Below are 7389 nucleotides of genomic sequence, written 5' to 3'. Positions count from 1 at the left end.
TTATATTCGTCACTTTGGTGCAGAAAAACCATGTTGGAAATATAACCTAGAGGTGAGATTAGAGAGTATACTACAATAATTTAACAAGAAAACACCCAAAACAGTGATGCCATCATAGTGCACCTCACCGTGAAATTGCAAGGAAGCTATAACAACCAACCCTTCTTGGTGGAAATTCAAGATGCTCCAAGATAAACAAGCCTCCAACATGTCATAGGAATACAATTCCAAACATGAGATCAACATTTATCATAAGTCTCTGTGGACCTGAAAGTTCCATTGCTTTCAAAACCAATGATGAATCTTCATCGATAAAGTTAGAATGCCTCTCGGATATGATTTCCATCCCCTTGTATTTTAGGAGTTCCAACCTTCTGTGAAGCTTCCCACCTTTCTGCCAATCCATCACCTTCCAGCATACTAATTGCTTAGGACATCTTCTGGAAATGACCAAGGTTAAACTGAGTGCATAACAGTGCTACTTGCACCATCTCCTCAAGTTCAACTCTGTCATAATTGGGTTTAATATTCTTGTCTATCAATATGTCAATCCTACTCTCTGCATGTATTTTTTTTTACCCAATCGATCATCACTCCTTTCTAGTTTGTTGCTCGACCAAAATCCAAAGCATTGTGCCTCGTTATGGGTTCCAATAATAATATGCCAAAACCAAATACATTGGTCGTCTAAGAGGATTGGTATTTTGAGAGGTACTCAGGGGCTATGTGCCCAACAACACCCCTAAAATTTGTAGTCACATGTGAATCCCTGTGATAAAAAAATTTTGTTGATCCAAAGTCACCTGTAATAGCGTCAAAATATTCAACTGAGATGTTGGATTATTTCACATCACGATGAATTATCTTGGGAACACACTTCTCATGTAGGTACATAAGTCCCCTAGCATCTGCCAAGGATATCATGTTCCTTGTATCCCAATTCAATGTATGTTTTCCATGAATAGTATCTCTCAAATGAGATGCAACACTTTCGTTTAGCACGTGTGGACAAACCGATAGTCTTTCTATGGATGTCATACAAAATCCACATAATCTCAGCGAATTCCCATGCACAACCAAGATAATCATCTCAACTTCTATCTGAAATTGGACTTCTCCCCCTATAGCATTAGTATCTTTCAATCTCTTTATGGTTACAAGAGTGCCATATTGTAGGCATCCCTAGTACACATTCCCAAATCCTCTTGAAATTATAATATTCTTGCTATTAAAATTATTAATTGCAACCTAAAGATATTTGAAATGGAATCTCTTTAAATTTCCCAAGACAAATTCTGGATCAAGCTTCTCATTCACATAATAATAATAATAACAACCCTTGTTGATTGTGTCTTTCTCTCCACTAAAGGAAAATTTCAATTACAAAACCAAGACTCGCACCTAAAGCTCCAGACTTTCTATGCTTTCTAGAAACTCCAAACTGCTTTGTAATAGTTTCTTATTATTAGTAGTCAAAGACATGGGTGTCAGAGCTTCTCCAGGGCAAAGGTGTACAACGCCTAGCCCACATTGTAAAGGGTTTGTGAAATCTAGTCTCAAAATTATTAAATATGATTTCATAAAAGGGTTTATTTGCTTGTTGTTGATGCATATTTTAAATGCAACAATATACAAAATTCAAATATGATTCTTAGTAAATTTTTGAGCAAAAATAAATTCCCTTTGATATCAATCACATAATATTGATTGGTGGGTGTTGTGACCAAAGTAATATGGTAGAGACTTCAATTATTGTGGAGTATAGTCTTACTCTGTATCTTGATAAGCATAATGACTTAATTGATGCACACTAAAATCTAAAAAGATTAATTTAATCATTACAAAAAAAACTATCAAGAAGATTATTGAACTTACCCTTCTGGAGGGGTTAGCTCCATTGATGTTGGCTCTTGCAATGTTGGGTCATCACCCTTAGCCTTGGAATCACTAAAATTAGACCAGAATTTTCTCAACAAATGGAATGCAACGAGTGCGGTAATGGAAAACTAAAAACACCACGTGATACCACTACATGGGCTTTGATATTGATCGTATTGGGATGTGTGTTGAACCTGCCAATGTTCGAGCACTTTCTGAATGGTTGATTCCTCCATCGTTGCTGCCTCAAAGAGTTTTCTTGGGGGCATGAATTTTTATCGACCCTTTATTCATCATTCTCTCACATCCTCCCCCTCCATTAGTGATCCAACTAACCTATTTTTTCTTGGCCACAAAGATTGGATAATTTTTTCTAGTAGTTAAAGGCAACACTTTGTTCTAAGCTTGTTCTACACCTGTGAGCCGAGCAACAATCCAAGCAATAATACAAAGCCATATGCATTTCCCATTTGGGCGGTGGGCATTTTTCTTAATCTTTCCTTTGTATTCTCTCTCAGTCGTCTGTGGAGGTCCTTTGTTCATCGTGGAGAGAGGAATATATTTGCAGAATCAGTGGTCCATGGACTTGTATGGATTGGCCATGGTTTGCTAGTCAACATGTCAATGTTCATGGATTTTCTTGGAGTCAGAGATATAGATTAAAGGTGTGACTGGATTTTTGAATATAGTAAAGTGGTGCACCGTGTGATGCATCAATAAAAGTAAAATTGACATCATCCCCCCTTTTCCATCACATGTTCCATAACCGCATCCTTAATTGCAAGAAAGTATACGATAAAGTGTCAGACGTTAATTATTCAACTATAGAAGCTAACCTAGGGCAATATATCCATATGAGCCATCAAACGCTGACATTACATTAACATCCCTATGTATTATTGGACAGGAACAACCATGATGTGGGTAGGAAAATCCCTTAGCAGCACCAAAAGCAATCTTATAACAAGTAGGCCAATCCAATGTTTCCCTTTACTATGAATTCGTTCATATAGGCTACCGTTTGGCATGAATTGCTACACTAACAGATCGTAATCTGAACTAGATATGCAACAAAGTAGATTGGAAACGTTGACATGCCTAATCTTCCCTAAAGTCTCTGTCTTTGCTTGATATTCTCTGTCTTAGTTCTAGTTGTTCAAGGTCCTTTTCACAGAAACAATATCATCATTTTCCAGTTTTGCCTAAGGATAATGACTAAAATCGTGAGAAGAGATGTTGTGACCATTCTCGATCTTATGGCCATGATGATCATTCATGCTCACAATTTCATAGAGGTCAAAGCCATGGGAAAAGTTGGAAGGGAGGGAATACTCTCTACTAAGTGATTGACTCAATATGCAATGTGCATATATTATTGAGGACTTATTTACTAACTTTGAGTTACTTCCTCAAGACACTGACTTAATGAATTTTCCCTTTGAAAATTTCAAGGAACATAATTTACTAAATTTAGATGAAACTCTCCCCCGCGCTCCCCCCTCCCGGTTCGTTTCACTGATATTCTCTATTGAGGACTTTTTAGTTTGTTTCTCGGGTGTATGCAATAATTTTATCAGGGATGCAAACCTTTCAGTATACCTCGGCACAATTTACTTCCCTAGAGGGTTTTTATTTGGCATGCAAATGATTCTGGAAGTCTAATGTAATTATGAGGTCAAAAATCATTGTTCATCTCATTGTAAACTCTTAGAATATGGCAACTTGAGCATGTCTGTTGAATAGCCCAAAATTTTGTATTTTATATGAGCACTAATAAAATCAAATTTTATATCTATATATATATATATATATATATATATATATATATATATATATATATATATAACAGACACACATTTTAGTGTCCAAGAAAAAACAGTGATATCTTTATTTGAAGAAGAAAGGGTGAGGTATTATAATGTAAGTGACGAGGAAACACAAATCCACTTTACACACTGTACTACACCATAAAACCTAGAATTAAATCAATTCATAAGCTTGGGGTTTAATAGAACATCACCAAAAAAAAATTATACATCACAGTGCATATTCACCAACAAATATCAAAGCCAGAAATAGAGTGTATAACCAAATAATCCTTTTAGAGTCATAAACACTATAAACCAACCAGTGTCCAAGCTAAGTATATGTGACAATGTCTACATACCATATCATCCAAATAAGGTCTAGACAAACCACTTTTTGTGAGGTAGAGATGAGATTGCATCATCTTTAGTGAGTTATGTCAAGAACTTAAAAACTTTGAATTTTTGAAATCAAGAATAACATAACAGTATAAAAATGAAAGAACAGAAAAATAACACGTGAGAGATTATATATATAAGAGTTGTAGATTACATTTTAACATGAGATGAGAGGAAGTATTGTTGAAATTCCACAACCTTGGGTCTAAGTTAGAGTCTTAAAATCACTAACGCTACCAAACCAAGAATCTCAACCATAAACTACTTTTCACAATGGAAACATAAAGCAGTAAATCATATATGCACAAATATACACACTTTTTAACAAAATTGTACAATAATATACATTCACCAATCTTTGTTATATTAAACCAAATCTGAATAATACAATTGTCTATGGTATACAAGATACAATGACAAACTTTGATGCAGCTTCTATGTCGTATCTCGTCCTTCCAGTCCTTCGCACCCATACTGCTCACCAGTAGTGCCTTAGTTCATCAAGACCACTACACATCGAGACTCCAGGAGGGCTTCCACCTAACAATGTTGCATGTCACTTCTACTGCAAGTACATAGGCTCATAAATCCGTTCTCTGGGTAGGCCTAATTCCTGAGCTCCAATTTTCATTCTAGTAGCCTCTTTCATCCATCAAAGAGATACTCTTTAGGCTACAAAATTCACCCAATCACGTACCAAACAACGTTCTTCTTGTATGCTACTCTAGAGCTACTTTAGGTAGCCAACACACTACCCTCCAATCAGATCAATGGCACCCAATCCAATCATTGTTGATTATTCTCCTATGAATACTCTTCACCTCTTTAAAAGACCCTCCACATGACATCAACAAGCTACAGTGATCACGATCCAAACTGGTCAACTCCTTTGACCAACATCCCTCCACAAAACATTGTTGTCATTTGTTTGGATTGTTGTTTTTTGTACTCTTGGTTAGGGCACTTACTATAGCCTTAGTTTCACCCCACAATCAACAAACTATCCCTTTAAGGGATGTTGTTCACCTTGGATAGCCTCCTCTACACCCATGTTGCCTCCTTAAGGTACCTGCCGCCCTTGACAGCTCTCACGCAGCCTCTAACTGTGTGCTATGGCCTGTGGCCTAGCACAATAGCTTGTTATAGCAACATACCTCTTAAAATGGTACCAAAACAAGTCTAGAACAGCAGTGTATTGTTCCTTCAGTCCTTGACCTAGCTACCTACCCTCTAAGCCCTTGAAACAACCCTCAAATCCTATGTCAACCCTTGGGCAGTCACCCAACCCAGATCCGCACTTGCCTCAGCCACTCAACCTCTTGTAGCAGACTTTGGACCCTATCTTTCACGTTGTCCAAGACCCTTCTTGTTGCAGCTATATTAGAGCCTTCCTTCTCTCCATCGAGTTCTTGTCTTGGAGGATATGTTTCTCTCTTGGATGATGAAAATTACATGCAATCACCCTCTTTTTATAGCCTAAAGAGGGGCTCCAACAAATAGATGAAGAGACACATCTATTGGACTAATTTTTACATCAATCCTACATGACTTGAAAACAATAATTACATGTCAACTTCAAAAAATCATTTCTCCACTTCTACAACTTGGAATTTGATGATTCTTGAAGAGTTGGATTCTCCTTTCTGCCCTCTATAATCTCATGCCATCACATGTAGAAATGTGCCTCTGTAGTTCCCCCCAACACGATTGGGTGCAAAACCTCATCCTTGGGTTCCAAGCCCAGAAGTGACCCTTATGGTGTTTTTCCCTCCAAACCATGAACCCTAGGGCTTGGAGCACCTCCCAAGCTACACAAATCAACACTCCCTCTTAGCGAGGGAGGTAATTCCAAGACTAGGAAGTACTTCATCATTTTCATCACTAATCACAACACTTGCCCAAATACTGGTGCTCACAATCGCAGCAATCCCTGTACAGTGAACTATGCCCTTCTTGGAAGTTTGGTTTTCACTATTGGAAGCACCCTACTTCTTCTTCTTATCCATTAATGTCTTCCACTCTCTCCATGATTCCTTCTTATAAATTGTAGAAGCACCTTTCTCCCCACTGACCACATGCTCTTCTTGTACTACAAGGTCTCCCTATGAAACTGCAAGCTCCATCTCGAACAAGGATCCCTTTGAGAGTCTAGAACCTAGACCTTATTGTGAAGGTGTACCTTCTTCTCGGGAACTTGTACCTTCTCCTTTGAAGCCTACTCTTGCTTCTCTAGAACCTACACCTACTCCACCTGCCTCTTTCCACGATCCACAGGCTTTCCTGTCAACCTGTAGAGTCCATGCTCTCTAACTCCAAGCACGATCCCCTTGGAGCTAGAGCCTCTAGGCCTGAGTCTTGCCTTCCCATCCTGGAACAAGACCTCAAACACCTTCCTCTCGATCATCGAGATGGAAATCAAGCTATATCTGAGTCCTGGTACAAATAGTACATCCTAGACCCGGATCACACATCATGTCTCCTCCATTCTGAATGGCACAACTCCCGATCCTTGGATCTCCAACTAATTCTTGTCACCCAACACCATGTGAAACTTCGAGTCCCATTCATCTAGGGTCTCAAAAACCTCCTGTGACCCTATCATATGTTGCACCATTTCCCGTGTACCATTCATCCTCATCGACTATACCCTACGAGAAATGAGAGATCATAGGAAAGTCCTTCTCCTCCAATCTCTAAGAGAGATCATCTATCTCAACTGAAGTGGCAACACCGACAACTTGCCTTCCTTTCCTCTTCGCATCATCTCCCTTATTCTTCATCGAACATGTTGATGAATAATGACCCATCTAGCCACAGTTGAAACACTTGACTTTACTCAAGTCCTTATTTTTCTTATCCTTCATTCACGCTCCAAGTGCCACGTGATCATCTAAATCCCTCTTCTTCGAATGAAGATCCTCGTCTCACAAATCTTCTTGAATGAATTCATCCCACAGCCTATCCCATTCAAGGCAATCCTTACCATATCTCCATCTGAGGTAGACACATTGATGGCAGCAAGCTCATCTTTGACTTGAGACAATCTCGTCATATACGAGGTCACGCTTTCACCCTTTATCATCTTGGTGGACTTCAACTTATCCTCCAATACAAGTACCCAGTTCTCGTTCCTATTCTGGAACAAATTTTGAAGAGCCATCAACATCTCATGTGTATTGTTCTTCCCAAACAAATGAGGTATTAGGGCATCCTTCACACCATCTAGGATGATCAATCTCGACCTCACATCCAAATATTCATATATTTCCAACTCCTTAAGGTCGGTTGGCTTTTGGATCTCTTTCTT

General features: G+C 38.6%; 1 pseudogene; it reads right to left on the bottom strand.

The window, feature by feature from the left end:
• Positions 1-211: 211 nt before the first annotated feature.
• LOC149191507 (protein CLAVATA3 INSENSITIVE RECEPTOR KINASE 1-like) overlaps positions 212-7389 on the bottom strand; it is a 28781-nt pseudogene continuing 21603 nt past the window's right edge.

The sequence above is a fragment of the Pinus tabuliformis genome, chromosome 2_2 (genome assembly GCF_031772625.1).
Source record: "Pinus tabuliformis cultivar Carrire ecotype Pingquan chromosome 2_2, CPIR1, whole genome shotgun sequence".
In the NCBI taxonomy this organism is placed as follows: domain Eukaryota; kingdom Viridiplantae; phylum Streptophyta; class Pinopsida; order Pinales; family Pinaceae; genus Pinus; species Pinus tabuliformis.
This window is presented reverse-complemented; position numbering and strand designations above follow the sequence as displayed.